Below are 19528 nucleotides of genomic sequence, written 5' to 3'. Positions count from 1 at the left end.
TGAACAGGGTAGGACAGGAGTGAACCTGTGTAACAAAGCCTTCACGTAACCAACAGCACAGAACAGTAGCGATACATGTAAAAGAAGCACAGAGAGATAGTTAACACTGACTCCTGCGTAAGCATTGTATAGCTGTGGCTAGCTGACTCCTCCATGGCCAAAGACGAAGTTATTACGGAAGAAGGCTTAGAAATGGGTGATGTAGGCTACGTGTGTGTACACATATGTTGTCTGAAACAGAATGGCCTCTGCATATGCGTAGGCTCTTATTAAAAACTTTAAAAACATTTTGCCTAGGAGCTGAGAATCATCATCTTTATCCAACTATATCTAAGTTCATACCAGCTGTTGTACCACATCAGACCTACCACTTTTCAAATCGCTGGAATAATACCAAAACGGGGTCCAAAAAATACTGAATCTTGTCTGTTATTTTGGTGCAAAACTGTGAAAGAACTACAACAACTCTGTAAGCGTCACTTAGCATAACTTCCAAAGACAATGCATTTGGGAAGGTCTAAGTGAAGCTTTATTTGATATAAAGCAACCTTTGAAATGGAAGCAGTCTATGGAAATGTGAATAACCACTCTGTTTTATTTTTAGGAGCCAGGTAGAATTTGCAGGGCTGGCAGTGAATGGGGAGGGAGAAAGAAGCAACTCTTGTAATTTTATATGTAGAATGAAAACAGTTTTATAGAGTAAAAAAGTGCGTGAGGTGAGGAACTTATTATTGCATGGTGCTGGTTTAGGTGCTTTTAAGAGCAGACCCCAGCTGAAGGGACAGATTATGGAACATGACATATACTGCAGTACCAACATTTTATATGCGTTGTTGTAACAAATGTAATTTCTCCAACTGATTCTTCTGAATTAAATAAAATAATACAGCAAGAACATGCCTGCTTGAAAGAGTCTCCAACTCAGTAATGAAAATGAAGGGGTGCTGAGACAAAACACCAAATCCTGTGTTTCAATAGCAGCTCCTCCTGGTTTCAGCCGTCATGACAGCTGTGCTAATACTAGTGCCTACAAATAGGAAGACTGCTGATTTGTACCCTGTTTCAAGTAGGGAAAATTAGATAGACAACCTAGGGTCTTAGCAGGCTTAAAAAAAAAAAATAAATGAAAAGATACCTTTCTACTATGTTTTGAAACATGCAGTAAACAGAAGAGTTTTTAAAAGGAAGAAGGGTACTAACTCTAAATAAGCTTTACCAAATACATTATTTTTCAAAATATAGTTGGCAAAATAGCTGTAATAATTCCCACTTCATTATGTTCTCACTGATGCCGAGCCATCTTTATGTGGGGCGAGGTAATTCTCTCATTAGAGAATCAGGAAGGAGGGACTGGAGAACAGTCTGCTTTTCAGTGGCCTGAATTTCCTCAGTGCTCACTTAGAGTGCGCTAGCTTGTGTTTGGCTACTGCATATCTTCCAGTCTTCAGTTCTTTCAGCATTTCGCTCCAATGGCTATACTTTCTCGCTATTTATGTGTGCTTTGCTCCTATTTTGAATGGGCCAGTCTTTAACTTGTTCTCATCCTGAATTTCTCTGAAAAAAAATTTTTAAATCCTTCCTTTTTTTTCTTTATTCATCAGTTAAAAAGGAGAAACAAATTCAGATGGTTCTGTCTGAATGGCTCTTGCTTTGTGAACTTGTAGTTCTGAAATTAATTGTTTTATTGAGAAGGTGTGTTATGCTGCTTGAATATCTCAAGCAATTTCATAAATTTTGTAAACATATGCAATTATTTCTATCTTAATCAGTGACCACTTTTTTTAATTACTATAAAAGCTAGTCAGGCATTTTACGGGGTTATGTCAAAGTGTTTTTCCTTTGAGAAAAGTAATTTTGTCAACTTTGAAATGCCTGAGAACTCTTCAAATCTGATACATACAAACCTTTTAAGTATTCACTGAGGATGAATGTGATAGTAGGGAAAAGAAGCAAATATATTCCTTGAAAGATCATAGGAACACAGAAAAGGTGAGGAAAGGTTACACTATCTCTATAAGAGATTTCATTGTGACCATGGCAGAAATGTTGCATCTGGTTTTGGAGTCCACTGTTCAAGAAGTTCAAGACAGGATTTTGAGAAAAAAAACCATGAAGATGCTTTATGAGTTGATAAATTGCTCTATACTAACAAATTCAAGTGGTTAAATATCAGATGAATGTGGGAAAACTTAAGGAGTGAAACGATCAAAGCCCAAATGGGGAACATAAAAGTGGTAACTCAAAGAGTTCTTCTGTTTTACGAATTTAACAATATGAATAAGCAAGATCATATGTACTGGAGCTAGAAAAACATCCAGATTATAATCATTAATCTTAAATTAAATATTACTAAGACTGTAGTGAATTCTTTCACTGGCAGTTTTTTCTATCAAGATTGAAAGTTTTTACTATAACATGTTCTGCTTCATACAGTGACCTCTGGCTCTTTGTGCTATCTGTTCTTTAGAATATTTTCTTTAAATATATGTTGGTGTCAGAAAGCCTAAACTGAAAGGAAGCATTTAAGGTGGACTCTTTTCTTAGTAAATGTTTTTCAAAAGATCTCCATGTTCTTGATCTGCATTCTTTGCATTTGCAAAGAAAAATTGCTGAAACTTTTAAATTTTCTGTGAAAATAAATTGTTGGTTTCCCTCTTTTGCGGAATGAAATCTCCTTTAAAAGCTGTATACTGAAGACATTTTGAAAAACATAGATTTTCAGAACCACAACACAGTGAAGCAGTTATCCATTACGTATTCAAAGAATGTATCTGTAGCAGGGAACCATCTGGAGACGTGAGCCGAGTAACAACCGGACACCGATACGGTTAAAGTTGTTCTCCCCTTTATTGCCCAAATAGCGTGCTTATATACCTTGTCAAGCTAAACATCAGCTGTCCACGCGCCAAAAGCTAAAATACAATTGCTTATACTATCTCTGTACACGCGCATAAACATAGGACACAATTGGTTATACTAACTAAAACATGCGAAACTTGTCTCAGCCTAATTGGTCAAGATAAACTGCCGAATTGAGGTTCTTCGTGCCAAGTTCCCTTTATCTTGGAATGTGCACCTGTGTTCTTCTAATTGGCATCTTTCTTTTTTTGTCTTCTTGTTTATTCTGTTCAAGGCCTTCTAAAGGCGTCTGGAATGCTTTTGAGACCGTTAGCTAAATATGTGTCCACAACATGTATCCTTCTCTCTTTATTTGTGTTTACTGTATTTATTGGTGCTCTAACACTTGAAAGAGTAATTTCAAGTATGTGTGTGCTATACCTACACTTTTATGATCCTGGATCTGTCTTTCTTAACAGATGTTCTTCTAATTAATTTGTGATATATCCTCAGCAATATTTATTGTATTTTCAAGGATTAATGGAGAGAAGCCAAATTTGAAGGAGTAGGATTTTCAGTCCTCAGTGCATTCAAATATTTTCCTGCTGTGTACACAATCTCAGTCTATAGTTATTGTAGGGATTTTCCTTTCTTGGGGGTTCTGTGTTTCATATTTCACCATGGAAAGGTTGGCACTTACCTTTTCGTTTTGCTTTTTTTAGAGATATTTCTAGCATCTCTGTGGATTCTGTGATTGTCTAAAAAAATTAATTGATCGTATGCTTTCTGCTAACCTCAGCCCTTTTTCTACTCCCTAGTTTATGTGCTAGAGTTCAGAGGCTTACTCTGTATTTTTTGTCCATATAACTACTACATCTTACCAGCCTGTGTTGCTTCATGTTGAAATAGTTTCTCTCTTCCATACAGAAACTAAAAGGTACCCACCCACAGCAATACCAGCCCAGATTAATCTGAACTCTTGATATTAATCAGATTGCCAGATCCAGATGCTCTTTGGAGAAAATTTAGGTTAGGTTCTGCACAGTTCAGCTTGGTTATATGTGGGTTTCAAGTTCAATTTATAAAAGCAATTTATATTCCAAGTAATATTTGAGCCTAGTTATATTCTACACTGATTTTCCTGCTGATCCGTTTCTGGTCAGCCAGGTGCAAATATCCATGTTTTTAGCTGTTTGGGGCAGAATCTAACAGAAGTCTGGAGTTGGAGCACAACAGCTGCTCTCTGGAAATTGCTTATTATCCAAGTAGAAACTTATGCCTCTTCTTTTTGAGAATCTGTGAATGAGCTGGTAGAGAGGTCTTCAGGAAAGGAGGTCTGTACCCTGTATGAACAGGATAGAAATATTCCCTTAGCTTTATGTGGGTTTTGATTTGAGCACTCAGAACTGTGGAGGATCTTGGGGGTTAGTGAGTTAGCTAGAGGCTGCAACTGTTTCAGCAAAGCGACAGTGCTGAAGACTGAAATAAGTGGTGTGTACAACAGGAAACTGAAATGAAAGGGGGCCCAGAGAAACCACAGTTGACTTTTCTGGAGTGATTAGCAAGATTACTTCATGCAGTTAGAATATGGGGTAGAAGAGTTAACACACTCTCTTTAGCTGTGAATCAAGACACTTTGCAACACAGGACAGGACAAAAAAGGGGCAGAAAACTCATTCCCCAGTTTTAAAATGTTTGAGCAACAGTACTACACTATGGTGCTACTGATGCAGACCAACAATGAAAGATTTGGATCTGCTAGTTACAATACTGCTAGCTCCAAACCTTAAATAATGAGAGACCTAGAAATCATGAATTCCACAAGTATGTTCATGCTGAAGAAAAATGGGAGACATCAAAAGGGTGCAGCTCTGGAAGAAATACAGGCATTGGGCAAATAAGGCAAAAGGCAGGCTCTGGGAGACTATAACCATCTTACAAGTCAGGCAATGAGTTCACTTTCCAGCTGAAGATTGACCTTAAGTTTCAAATGTTGCATTGGTGTGTACCTTGACCTTTTTCTTATCCAAAGAAAGCAGGATTTGGGACTTTCCCAAAGAAAAGTTGTTAATAAGACCTGGCTCAGGAAAAAAACAGGGGGAAAGATTTCCAAGGACTAGAAGAAAACAGACACACACACCCTCCACCCCCCAATAAAAGGAACCGAAATCCTTGCAACAAAGTGAGAACTGGAACTCAAGAAGAGGGGCTATTGCCTTGTGTATTAACTGGGATTTTAGAAAGACTACCAATATGAGAAGAAGGTCCTTTCTTCTGCACAGGATTTCAAGATTTTTAAATGTTTCATTCCAATGAAATTTTAAATTCTGAAATTTTCAAAGAAAATGAAAAAATAAGGATATAGGACAGCGAGAAGCTTAAGAAAAGGGAGGGGAGAGGGCTTACTGAATTTTTCATGAATTGTACCTATGCCATCATTCCAGGGACTTCAGATACCCCAAGATCATGAAGCAATGCCATATAAGGCATTGATGCACAGCTCTTTAAATTGATGATTAACATTTTCTTGGTATGTCCTTTCTATCATGTATATTATGTACAATCAGTCCATTGACTATTTGGGTGAAGCTATAACTACAATCTGGCTTAGCTCAAACTGCCACTGTAATGGCACATTTTGCTTTCAGGTTGCAGGATCAGCCCCTGTTCTCTGGCAACAGTCTTCAAATTATGTATACACTACCTTAAATACGAGAGCCCATAAATACCACATATCTTTAACACTTTTACATTTTCATTTGTTTTTATTCAGAATTTCTGTCCTTTTTTCAAAACCCTTTGCCCAGTAAGCTGATAAGATGGTTAAAAACAACAAGGAAGTGCAAATTATTTCAGTTAATATAAACATCCTTTTTTTTTTCCTCCTGCCTCAGTGTCACTGTACTGAAGAACTCTCCTGATCACTTATTACAAAATAACATTCTGTATTTTAAAAGCTGCCAGAAAAATAAGCCAGTCAAAATGAATTAGATATTTCAAAGATATCATTTTGCAAGCAAAGTAGAAAGTTTTTTGGAACTTGTGATACTAATAACAACTGCTGTTTGTTGAACAAGCAATTAAGTATTTTCCCAGTGAAGCACTACTCAGAGCTGTTGCAGATTATTTTTAGTCCTCGCAGACCTTTGTATATTTATTACACCAAAAGGCAGTCAAGCAGTGACACCCAGTGGCTTCAGAATTCTCTCTTCATTTTCTGTCACAGAGAAATCTTGTTTTTATCTCTTGGTTTCAAATCCAGTGTTACTGAAAATGGGTAGATAATTTCCTGTTGAAGAGGTAGACAGAATCCAGTAGTTATACATCATAATCTGGACTTGTCTGCCTGACTAGGTGACTCTAGATGAAATGATTTAGCTACCACAAATATGGATACTAATCAACTCCATGCATTCAGGGAGTTACTCAATAAATACGTGGAAATACACTCTGCGAATAAGCATTTAAGTTAGCCTTTTAACAATCAAGGTACAAAATCTGTGCTTAAAATCCTTTACCTGTCAGAGAGAGAGAGAGAAAGAATTTTTAGCCATTTTTAAAGCCCTTGAAATTCATGAATGGAAAACACAATGTAGATGCAAAATCCTATTAATATTTATGGTATCCGTAAAAAATAAATAAGAGGTGATATTAGTACTGGCAGTTAGGATGACAGCTTGACATTCTCGAAGTCACCTGGAACTTAAACTGCAAAGTAAACCAAAATTCTGCCAAAACAAGTTTTCCTATCAAACCTGACTGAACTATAATTTCCACAGAGGTGTGCCGGAGACCTCCGAGGGTCTGTCCCAGCCTCTGTGGTTCTTTGAACGTCACCCTTCCTGCCTTACCCAAACCGGAGCCACCCACAACCTTGCGGAAGGTGGCCTCTGTCCCACCACCGCCCAGGCCCTTCCTTCAGGCAGTCACCAGCACGGCCAACCAGCCCTCCACCGATCCAAGGCACATCACCACCAGCAGCTGCCCCACGGGTGGGCTTTGTCCTGCCGATCACAGGGCAGTGGTCCTCCCCCTCCGTAGCCGCCTTCTGCCCGTGCCTCGCCCCTTTGCTATTAGGATACAGCGGGAGACTGCTGAAAGCAAGGTAAATGACATTCACTGCTCTACCCTTGTCCCACTGGGCCAGGCAAGCCAGCTCGTAGGTCAAGCCCAGCATGACTGGCCCTTGGCAAATCCCTGCTGGCTCCCACCACCTGATAGCTGCTGCTGGCTTGGGCAACCGGATTTCTTTTCAAAGGCAGGGAAAGCATTTCACCCCCGGGGTTGCAGCAGGTAACTCTTCGCTTCCCTTCAACTTCTGCGAACCTGCTGCAATGTCACAGTCGCTGTGTCTTTTTTTTCTCCCGCTATCCAAGGGCAAATTTAACATCTAAGGTATTGTGACAGTAAGAGCCATCCATCCAATGTTTTGCTCAAAATAGGCTGGAAAGCCGTTCTGATCGCAACACAGCTCATAGTTCCATCGGTATGTATCTTTGCAAACTCATCACCAAAGGAATTTTTAAAACATATGAAAAACTCCTATAGCTATTTACAGAGAGATGGATGAAAACCATAGGACGGCACTGAAGAGGAAAATTGCAATGGGAATAGGTCTTGGCTTGCTCAGGGGCTTGTTAGATAACAGCTCCAAGATCAGAGATGTCTCGGGCTAGAGAAACCATCTGCTGACTGCCCTCTTCTTCTTTCCCCTTTTCTCTTCTCATAGCTAAATGGCAGAGGAGACTGAACTGTGTTTGCATGGCAAGGTTGTGGTAGCTGCGGGGGGCGGCAGGGCTGGCTTCTGTGGGAAGACATGAGAGCTGCGCCCATGTTGGACAGAGCCGGTACTAGCCAGCTCCAGACTGACCTGCTGCTGGCCAAAGCTGAGCCCATCAGCGATTCTGGTAGCACTCTGATAGCAATGGGAGGGACTAGTTGCATCTACTTAGAAATTCGTAACAACTCCCAAGCTGGAGGCCTGAAAATAAAAACAGACATCGTTGAGGTTTTTCCCAGGACATCTGACTCCCTCTTCTTATTTTTCTTCTTTAAAAAATTCAGTGGAGTATTTGCTTTGGACAACAGATGCTGATATGGCTTGTTTCATGCTGAGGTGCCAGCTGTTCCTTGTGTTCCAAAAAACAATGCCAAACCTGCTGTTACGAGACTTATTGTAGTGTCTTTTATCCAGTGGTAAGTTGTTCCAAGTGGGCAATTATTCCCGCTGAAGTTTTTCCTCTTTTTAATAGACACTTGTTTTTATGCCAGAGGTCACTGCTGTTATCATTACCTGTCGTGACTGGATATTTGGAGTAATAAGCCATATGGCATTCTGTAAAGCAGAACTACGAGTGAGGAGCAAACAGAGCATTAAGCAAAAAGGGAAGTATTTCCATAACTGTAGCTACATTGTCATCCATATTAGTTCTACAAAGGTGGGGATTGTGGTGCGAACACTGCTTTTAGGGAAAATCAGTTTGGCTTGGCAGAAGAGCTAACAGGAAGAGCTTGGGGCCCTTCGCAGTATCTATGCTAGTATCATCCACAGCAACTGCCAAATACCTGGAACCCATCCCTCCGACCCTCAAATGTCTATTCTCAGTTCGGTCACTCCATGAGTACGTACCCCAAGAGCCAGGCTCTTATTTAGAGTTATGTGAAAATGTCCCCAAGCCAAAGTTCCTAATTGTGTCTCTTTTGGGGGAGTTCAAAACATCTTTATACGTGTGCAGCTGTTTCAGGAAAGACAGCTTCTGTAGGATTTGTGGTTCTCAAACTTGTTCCTACCAGACGATTCATGATATTTCAGGAGCTTCCCAAGTGACCTGCTTTTCCTATTTTCACAATGAACAACTTGTTTTCAAATGGAGAGAATGTATTTTCTCTAAGGATGACACCATGGAAGTATCAGCGTAGCAGACACTAATAATTCAAAAGTCGATTTTGTTGGTGCACATTTTTCTATAACACTAGGCACAAGCATAGGGTAACAATGCAGATCCATCTGTTTATTTTAACAAAACACAGCCCAGCAAACATCTGATCCTGATCTGCACAGCTGTCTACTGGAAATGACTTGAACTACTGCTGTGACAAAGACAGCAAATAGATAGCAAGCCCTGGAATTAGTGAAGTGTAACACCAGCTCTAATAACTGGAGTTTCTCCTGCTTAAACCCAGGCTGGATTTAACCAATTTCATTAAGTGACTTCTCTCCTGAAGTTATGACATGCAATGCTGTCACTGAAAAGACTCAACCAGCTAAAGATACAGTTCAAGACTGTTTGTCTGAGGCTTCGTGATTAATAAAATATTCTCCGTATTTTCTGCAGTATAGTGTCTCCTTGCTTCAAATGTGAATATTTGAGAAAGAATTGCTGTATCATTTTTAAATATGACAAACATACATAACATTAGCATGATCAGTAGCAGTATCAATACCATTTTCAAGTTTAGCATATATTATTCATACAGAGTTTATTTCCGTAAGAGGATGACTACCACATTCAATTCTTACCTTAATGTATGTTTGCAAGAAAATGGATCAAAACAGAATACCAGCACGTGTTCTGAAAAGGCAAACCCTGGTATTATCAGGCAATTCACCATCACTTTTTTTCAACTTCACCTCCTTTCCATTGTTAATGTAAATCTTACCACTTTTTGAGTCAAACCCCACATTCCTCTGGGCAGCAAAGACTTCAGGAGTTTTAGGGTCTGTATGCATACACACACCAACCCTTACCTGAACAATCTCTTGTAGCAACATAGTAAAAAAACAAAACAAAACAAAAAAAAACACACAATAAAACTCAGCTTTAACATATAAATAAAAATATCTTACATATGGCTTTTTATTTACATTATATTAACAACTCAGTATTTGGTGATGGGGAAAGTATTTATGGTATAGGCTCGTTTTCCCTCCTCAAACACTAAGGTTTTTGTTTGCTACAAAATGGGAAAGCTGGAGAGGAATATATGGTTTACTGAATGACACATCTACAACATGAGTAAAGGAATTTTTTTAACAGTTAGAATGATAATGCTTAAAATCTGTGGACATTCTCAGCTGATTGGAGCAAGCGACAATTGATCTTTGCTTAAACATACACCTGAAGTGAATGCTATTAATGAGGATAATTGGCTCTGGCTGAGATGACCGAGATCCTAAGCTCTTTCTGAGCAGCAACCACAAGTCAATATGAATTATGAAGCATTGATGCAAGTTTGTTTGTTGGTAGATTAACAAATAAGTCGATAGCTCATGCATTTAAATTGTGTTTTCATTCTCCTAAGAAGTCATAGCCTCAAACAGAGTACACTACTGCAGCATAACCTGAAAACATGCAGACATGGCAAAGTGTAAGTAAACACTACAACTGAGAAGAAAGTTTCACTGGACATTCAGGATGCCCACAATTATCTTTCAAGCTCTAATAGAAGGAATCTACACCAAGGGGAAAATAAAAGATTTAGGTAAAGGAAATGAGATCTGAACCAAAAAATCTTTTCCAGTTTCTCCAGGTGAATGGTACTGTTGTTTCAGCCAAAGCCAAAATTCAGTTGCCCACCACCCCCCTTCAAGCCCAAACAAGAATTCCTACATTTAAGTCATGTCCTTGTACCACCTGGGTGTCCCAAGAAGCCGTGCTGCTAAATGTTATCAGCTGTGTATCATGCACATCCTTATTAACTTAGTTAATGGCTGTATTTCATCCAATTTGTGTCAAATAAGAAGTTACAAAATGGAGCCCTATTGCCTCTAGCTATAAAGAGCTTTCAGATGAAAGCCATAATCCTCGTTACGACAAGCCTCTCAAATGAGTTTCTGTTGTCTTCTGTGCTGTAGGTGGGTCAAGAGGAGCTTCGTTATCACAGAACCTCTGATACTGAATGCAGACAGAATTTGGAGAAAAACCACGCAACTGTAAGTAGCTTAAAAGAAAAATACAAAGTAGTATAGGCTGCTCAGTACCTGATAGTGGGAATTTTTAATCTTAGTATAGGGTTTTTTTATCTTATGTATTGCAGCACATGGTAGAAGCCCCCCAAGTAATTTGGAAAAACATGAGTTGCAGTATACTTGAGAAAGTGTAAGCAAGTTCTCAGAAATGGGATGTTCTGGAGAAACTTCTTTTGCTTTAAAAAAAACAAATTAGCTGGCCTACATCACAGTCAGTATGGACCAATTGAAAAGGCTATCATTTAGAGGTAAAAAAAATCTCAATCTTTTATGTAAAACAAAATACAGTTTAAAAATAAGCTGTTTTCTTCTTTTCCTTTTTTTTTTATTATTTTCTTTTGGTTGGAAAAGATATAAAATCATCTCAAAGGCCTGCTTGTTCCATCTGAATAGAAAGGAGGGAAAAAAATCTAATTGGGAAAAAAATAAGGGTGAGGGAGTTTGGAGAAACCAGCTTATACAAAGTGCTGACTCCTTGTTCTCAACTACTTTATGAGCTTGAATTTCAGGTGGCTGTTACCTAAAGTTAGGTAGAAAATGCTACAAAATAAAACTTAACAGCAATACTATTTACCTGCACGATCTCTTCTGTGGGTGGTGTTCCTCTTACCTGCTTTTGCTTAAACCAACCCTAAAATCTGTCTGATTAAGTACATTGCACAAGCTGTGGTTGTTTATAGTATCTGCTGCTGTTTTGTAATTGCCTTTGCTCTTTCTAGTGAAAAATGGCCATGTATATCTAATAGGAGTTCATTCACTAATTTGCCTCTTCATTCTTTTCACTTCTAGCACTTCTAGTTGCTCTTGAAATTTCTTTTGTTAATTATTCTGAAACATAACTACCTGTACAAGTTTTAAAAAGTTTCTAATGCCTTGTATTCTTTTGTTGGCTGTGTTTTAAAATCACAGGGATTTTAAAAAATGGTTTATATAAACAGCTTGATATTTTTAGAGCACAGGATCAAGCAGATCAGCTTTTAATTAGAAACAGATTAAACTTTGATCACTCTTGCAGAGCTCTCCAGCATTGACTGAAGGTAATCCTTATAAGCTTTGGAGTGAGCATAGTTGAGATATCTTGCTAGTGACTTTGCATTTAAAATTGAAGGTCAGAAAGTCAAAGCAGCACACTAAATTTGAGAAGACTTAGATCCTACCAGGGCATGGACATAAATGATGTGCTGCTGGGGAATGCAAAAGAAGAGCAGGCCAAACTACAAATCAAATGCTAAAGTGCTCTTAAGATCAGTTTGTTGATTTATGGTAATGTATGAATATGTCTATTTCAGCAAAACTTACATAAAAACAGATAGTGTAGTTCGTATCTGAGGAATGGAAATAATAATCTTTGTTTCTGTAGGTTTTGGTCACATAAGCTAATGGTAGCTTCAAAATGCAATGGAAAGGATCATAAGATTTGAGTAACAGCATATATATATTTGTTACCTGTATTAATAATCTTTGAGGTGTTTATGGTATTTCTACATTGATTAACTGATTTAAATTGCTACATCCATGTGCATCTTTGTACTTCAGCTTTGTTTCAAAAATCTACAGCTTGCAAGAAAAGACAACTTAAAAGCCTTTTAAGGACAGAAGGATGTATGTTTATTTACAAGAGAAGCATCAAAATTTAGTGAAGAATACTCTCAAAGCTACCATTTAAATAACATGATTAAAACAGGATGAAACTGCAGTGGCAACAGTATCCCTGCAAGAAATTCAAAGTAATAAGATATAACACCAAGCTTTCTCACTAGGATTAACAGTGAAAATAAAATAACAAAACTTTTGAGAAAGCTGGTTGTGAAATCACAGTCCTTTGTGCTTTATTTACTTCATTATGCTGTATTTAACTCTTTCTGAAAAGTCTCTCTAAATGTTTGAACGTTCTCTGTGCTCATGTGAGTGCACATCACTTAATATTGCTTACCGTGAAATCTCACTGAAGTTTTCTTCAGAGCAGTGCAGCCCAGTGAACAAGTCAGCTGGCCTAAATTCTGTACCCAGCTCTGGGGAAACTCAGTTGAAACCGATTTTTCTTATTTTACTTAAACTTTTGGGGGATACCTTGCCCTATAGGAGTAACGTAGGTATATGGAATTTAATGGGATTATCTTATTCCTTGCTCATAAATGATAAAGTGACCTATTCAGCCCTAACTGAAGGGCATAATGATTGGAAAGTACAAATGGGCAGAGGCAATGGTGACTGCCGTAACCCTCCGAACATCTTCCACAAGAGAGGCAGGCAGAAATATGTCGTCAGGAAAGCACTAGCCTTGTGGGAAGCTTTTCACTTACGTATTGAGACTGAAATGCGTTCAAGTATTTGAGATCAAATGAAATTACTTTTGGAAGCAGCCTGGTCTTACTAATTAATGGAAGGTGTGTGTCAGTGTATGTGCAGCCCTGCACAGTCCTGTCAAGGTGCTGCGACACTTGGGTAAGGCTGCCTGGCAAATTGTGCGTGTGTGCGTGAACAGGCAGTGCTAGAAGAACACGCAGGTATCTGTTCACATCCTAAGAACACCTCTTTGGCTCTCAGCTTTTTTCAGTCAGTATTAATCTTTTATGTTTAACTTTTTCCATGTTACATTAGAGTGAATTTAAGTTTGGGATTTTTTTTTTTTTTTTTACTCTCAGGGTATCAGTCTTAGAATACATGAATTAGGAATACAGAGAGTAGATGTTCCTGATACTGAGCTTTCCCAGGAGAAACTTTTTTCATCGAAAATGTGGAAATGAAGACATATTGATTTCTATGAAAACTTCTTCTAGAGGAACAAATAAATATAGGTTATAATTTAAATATTAAGCATAATGTTAATATCTCCCTAAGTGATTTGACCTAGTGCAGTGAAACTTTGAAAAACTGAATTGAGACAAAAAATTGCTGACTTCACAGAAGGCAGGTAGTCTGATTAGTAAGAACTTTATTTTCAAGGATTTCTTAAATCTAATTTTCCAGGAAAAGAGGGGAAAGTCTGAGCAGAGTATGTGCACTGAAATTTAGTTTTTTGGTAAACTGCATAGAAAGACTCTGGATGGGTAGACAGATAAGCAGGATTTTTTTCACTCTTTTGCAATGGTAGGTCGACACCTGTCCCTGTTCACTGCTTCAAACTGATGTGCAATGACTGGCGTTTCACTGGCTCTTTCTGCTTCACGTTTATATCTTTGAAAAGCTTTTCCTTGCCCTAAGGCCTTCCCCCCACCGTAGCACCAAGACTTGATAAAGCCAAGTGTGGGGACAGGTGACTGTCACTAGAGGGTGCTGCACATCTAGATTTTTCAGGAATTCTTCTCCTTCCAAAGTAACCGATAGGTAGCACTCCGGGTTGCGGTGTATCTAAAGCAATTTGCTGCTGTTGTGGTTCTGAACTTTCCGATTAGTTGTTGGATGTGTCTGATAACCCTGATAAGAGAAATAGAAGACTTTGGGAAATGACTAGGAGATATCTCTGCCTAGAGTTTTGTTATCAGATAGTATGTATAATATGATTGAAATAACCAGGGAGCTGCTAAAGCCCTGTATACAGCCCCCATCAGTTAATATTTAAAACAGGGAAACAATAACTCGGTATGACTTAGGGTTTTGGAACTAACTACTAGACAATGGGGCTTTATGTTTTTGTCAGAAAAGGTAATGGATTGTGGTCTGGTCAATAAACCTTGAAGAACTGCTTGGAACTGCCAAGATTAGGGAAGAAGTAGGTAAAAGGTAATTCCTACAGGGGGAGATCACGACCACCTAATCACTCAGGAGATACCACCTACTCAGAAGAACAACGAATATATATTAGTTAAGTGTATAAATGTGAGGATTTTCGAGACAAGGGTGTGCTGTCTTGAGACAGGCACCCATTCATATGTATCAGTGACATTAATATGAAAATGTCTCAACTCTGTGTTATTGGCTTGCACATGGGGTAAACAAACCCCGTTTGTGGGACAACAGTTTGACTGGAGATGCTGTGTGTGATTTTTATGAGCTCTTTTCTTGCTGAGCTTTGCTTAAATACTTGTCTGCCCGTGGCATCCTCTGGGTTTTGTCTTTTTTAAGATGTGTGGCTCCATTTTTTTAATTAATTTTTTTAAGTCATTGAAATATAAATGGGTTGATATTTTTAATTAGGTTCATACTTTCTTCCAATGATCTTTTTAAGTAACTTTTGCACGTGCCTAACCAGCTGGGTTTTCTGGTAATGTGCAATGGGTGGGCAAAGCAGTAGCTTGTGCTTATCATAATGATCTATACGTGTAAGTGTTGTTACTTAATTGCAATGAACACTTATTGGCACCTTACAGCAAGAGCTATTGTATCTGAAAAACATGAGACTGTGAGGTACAGTGCTGTGAAACAATAAATATGCAGACAGAAAACCACCTAAAACCCAATATTATTTTATTCCTTTTCTGTCACCATTTAAAGCAAGTATTTGCTCTTTCAAGCAGATGTTAGCAGCAGTATGAGTACGGCCTGTGCAGCACCGTGTGACACAATACCCAAGCCAGCTCTGAATGAGTTGGTATGGCTGGACAGCATAGGAGCCCCTGTTGAGCCATCTATGGGAAATTTAGTTGCCTACGTCTGGGATGAGCTTGGCCTCTAGTGAGATTTGACACTTGGCTGCAGTGAGTTATATTTTGGGAAACAACTGATTGTCATACTGCAGGGATACAAGTGTTGGCACTGGCGTTGCCACAGCTGCAGTCTTTGTTTCATTTTTAGGTTAACCCCTCAGATCTTAGGTCAGTGTCTGATTTGGGAGTGGTAAGGTGTTGGCACCCAGTTATCTGAGAGCTTTTGTCACCATTTGAGAAATAAGGGTATGTCCTTATCACAGGGCCCATCAGGAAGTTGGGCAAGGATTTTATTTCTTGTGTTGTGATTACCCTAACCAAGGAACAGAAGGGACGGGCATGCCAAATGCTCACTTGAGAGGATACCTCTTCTAGCCTTCCGTCCCCCTAAACAGAGTGGAGAATCTGTATCCATTCCTTTCAAATCTGTAAAGCTTTTCGGGGAAGTTTATTTCAATGTCAGCATAAAGAGTTGTTGTGAAGCCTTCTGAGCTAGAAAACTAGCAGTGATGAGCTCACAGATTAACCACATATCCAACCTCACCTCTCTCTGGTAATGTGGGCTTGCTGCATATATTCTCCCTAAGCTACCACATTGCATCACTAGCTGAGAGACTTGGTGACTTTGTGCTGACTGGTGCAGTGGGATTCCCAAAGCTCTGTATTGAGCCAAAGCTTGGTTCCCTGCTTTGCACTGAACCACTCTGGGGTGTGCCATGGCTGTCGGGTGTTAGAAAATGCTGGATTGTTCTCTAGCTCTTTTCTTTTTGCATATATTCCTTTCTAAAGACTCAAGTTAGCTGGAGAGCCATGTTTGGGAAAACACTGCTTCCAGTATAGTCAGAATAGATATGTTTCCTTTTGGTATATAAATGGAATGGGCATTTATCTGGTAGACTTCATGCAGGATTGTTCCACTGGTGAGGCACAACCATGTCGAGATGTGTCATCCCACCTCCTCTTGGGTTCTGCCCAGAGCCCACCCTATGCTTATGAGCAGCTTGTGTCCTGGCTCACCAGTTACTTCTGCCTGGTCCCTCTGACAGGAATGTCCCACAGGAGAGAAAACTGTTCCTCTGTTGACAGGTACTTTACAGTTAATTAGTTCCAATACACAATAGAGAGATCCTTTTCAGTAGGGCACAGATTCTTCCCCCAACCAGGGGCTAACATTCTGCATGTCTGTTGTGTACATGCACATGTGCTTGTGAGAGATCTGGCCTCTTCCTTTCCACGATAAAGAACAATAAATGCCAGAAGATGTTTACATACTTTCTCCCCTTTGACCCCAAGTCTGAAGGTACTACTTTACAGTGATTGCTGTATCCTGTTTCCATTAGGTCTGTGACATGTAAAGCACTCAGGCGATGACCTTGAATGAGAAGAGACATCGTAGCCCCAAATATTTGTTTCCAGTGCTATTTAACACTCACTCTTTGCCCTAAGATAGGTAGTCAGCTTTTCTTCTGGTAGTTTTCATTTAGAAGCTGGCCTGCAAGAAGCTCCAATTTAAACCTGATCTGATGTAAAGCAGCAAGCTGAACCATGGAGAAGCTGCAGATAAAGTGAATGCATTTTTGGTGCCAAGAATAGCTTTGACAGGATCTGCATACCAAATCCTCCTGCATCCTCATGGCTTGGAGGGGAAAAAGATTTAGGTGGTTGGTTAATACTCGCCTTTGAAGAAATGCTTCAGAAAACAGTCAAGTTGTTTTGCTGTTGCAATGTGAATTCAGAGGAGAGATTATCATCTACAAAGGATCTAATGGTTTAGGCTCTGAACACCTGGGCAACACTTAAGGAGGAGAAAAAGTGGGAGCTGCTTATGTTGTGCAGGGTTTTGGTACCTGCTTTTGAGTGTCCTGTGCTAGGAACTCAGATTTGCTGAGGCTCAGGATCTGTCTTCTCGGATGCTTTTTTTGGCTTAGGAGTGCATGCATGAAGTAGTTAATTAAATTTTCCCTTGGGCTTGGATTTGGGATGGAGGGGTGTGTGAACTACCTCCACAGCTTGGGATGGTATTCACATTTGGCAACAGCGAAATAAACTGAGGTTAAGGAATGACTATTGAGGCAAATCTGATTTGTACAGCTGAAACTGTTGGCAGAAAGTCTCTGCTTAGGATTAGGGGTTTTGACAGCTATTGATCTTTATTAGGTAAATTCTGCCTCAAACACTTAGTGATCTTGTTAATGAAATTTTATCAGTGATTTTTTTTTTTCATTACCCTCAGCATAATACTGTTTTTGTCTATTGAGGATTTTCTCTCAAACAGGGGCTTTTAAGACCTAGTCCTCAGATCTTGTTCAACCCCAATTGATTTGAACTGATTTCCCATGAAATAAGTCCTTTTTTCATGTAGAAAATAAAATCCAGGGAAAGTGACTTTCCTCAACACCCTCTATAATGTTATAATTGCCACTAATATGTAAAAATCATAACCAAACCACATCATAGTTGCTAAAACTTCATGACTGAAACAGTGGCATCCAATGCTTAAAAACATGAGCTACCACAACGTAGGTCAGGTCAGTCTTTTTGCCCCGATAGCATGCCTGCTTCTGCTTCATTTCTCTTACCCAAAAATAGCTAATACTTCTGGTTGTTAGGTCTGGTTGTTAGATGCAGAAGGAATGGATTTAAAATCTACTACAATTGACGTGGATAAGTGTCAAATCTATTTTTGCATTTGCCCCGACAAGTATTTTTGGGATGGCTTTGCTTTGGATTGGAGCCTACTAAGAAACTGTGTCATAACCATGGTCAGAATTACAAATCCTTACAAAAAATTTTTCCCATCAAAAACCTGATACTCTCTCAGCTAGGGAAAAAAAAAAAAAAAAATTGACCAAACCTTCTTGTGAGCACTATAAGCTCAGGCACTAACTTTCTTCCTCGAGTTTCAATGTATTTTGATATTCTTCAGTTACTGTACTAGGACCTCCCAAATATCCAATTTGGAATAAAATTAAACAGCCCCTATCCATTTTCTTCTGTTCTGGTATCTGGCCAAACAACAAAATTTGGGAAGTATTTACGGGCATATGTGTCAGGAATTCAGGGTAGTGACTGATGTTTCAAGAATTACCTTTATTTCTTAGGTACTTTGAGTAGTTGGCATTTTCGTGATACCTTATGACAGCATGTTACCTTACTGACCTCTTTTGGCACAACACGCTAATTCCTTAATTATTTTTAATCTCTTTTTAATTCCATTAGTGCAACTAGCACGTTGACTACTGCCAGTGGAAGTGACCAGTGATAATCTTAAAATAGCGTAGCCTGACTGTACCTGCTGTCTATTTTGCCATCTATTCTTTTTGTGGGCCTCTAAAAATTGGGACAAGTGTCACAAACCCTGGCTGTCAGTTGGCATGGAAACAGTCTAGTTGCTCATCACAGCTACATTGAGTGAAATTAGCTGTGCCATGAAAAATGTCACCTGGTCTGCTAGTGATTAATTTTTCAGCTGTGCTCTCCAAAGTTGGGTAGTATTCCTATGTGTATGAGGCACACAAATATTTTTGTTCCACTGTGTAGGTGCTTTAATTTCTTCTAACTTAATCAAAAGTGAAATGTAACAAGTTTTACCTGTCTCCAGGAGGAAAAATGCAGTTAATAGTTTCTGTCATTTGGGTTTGTCGCTTTAGGTATTCATTTTCTATGAGATCAGGCTCAGTTTGACCAAACTTCATTAATTTCTTTTACATAATACACTTGGACACCTCAGTGAAAGGTGCTTTCTTGTATTATTTTTTTAATGACAACTGCTGCTTTCTTGGGTTTTTGGGTTGGGGGGGGGTGTTTTGTTTCTTTTTTTTTTTTTTTTAATGGCAATGTTTACAAGAATGGCAGAACTGGGAGGTTTTGGAGCATCACCAAATTGCATCATTAGAAAGCCTCAGGATCAATGTCCTAGGAGGTTGTAGTGAGGTGGGTTCTGGTCTCTTCTATCAAGTAACAAGCGATAGGATGAGAGGAAATGGCCTCAAATTGCACCAGGAGAGGTTTAGGTTGGTTATTAGAAAAAATTTCTTTACTGAAAGGGTTGTCAGACATTGGAACAGGCTGCCCAGGGAAGTGGTTGAGTCACCATCCCTGGAGGTGTTCAAAAAAACGTGTAGACGTGGCGCTT

The 19528-nt window shown here is 39.1% G+C and overlaps 1 protein-coding gene across 3 annotated transcripts in view; it reads left to right on the top strand.

Annotated features, from left to right (window-relative positions):
• Positions 1–10666: 10666 nt before the first annotated feature.
• The window catches only part of COBL (cordon-bleu WH2 repeat protein), a 210837-nt gene continuing 201975 nt past the window's right edge, over positions 10667–19528 (top strand). Inside the window, exon 1 of one of the 3 annotated variants that reach the window (XM_052787441.1) lies at positions 10667–10771. The gene's annotated coding sequence lies outside the window, so the exon portion shown is untranslated. Of the gene's footprint in view, positions 10772–11889; positions 12071–19528 lie in introns of those variants that run through there. The other 2 variants (XM_052787443.1, XM_052787440.1) reach the window with 2 other exon arrangements.

Source organism: Harpia harpyja, chromosome 5 (assembly GCF_026419915.1).
Source record: "Harpia harpyja isolate bHarHar1 chromosome 5, bHarHar1 primary haplotype, whole genome shotgun sequence".
NCBI lineage: Eukaryota > Metazoa > Chordata > Aves > Accipitriformes > Accipitridae > Harpia > Harpia harpyja.
Note: the sequence above shows the minus strand (reverse complement) of the source record. Positions and strands in the feature narration are given on the sequence as shown.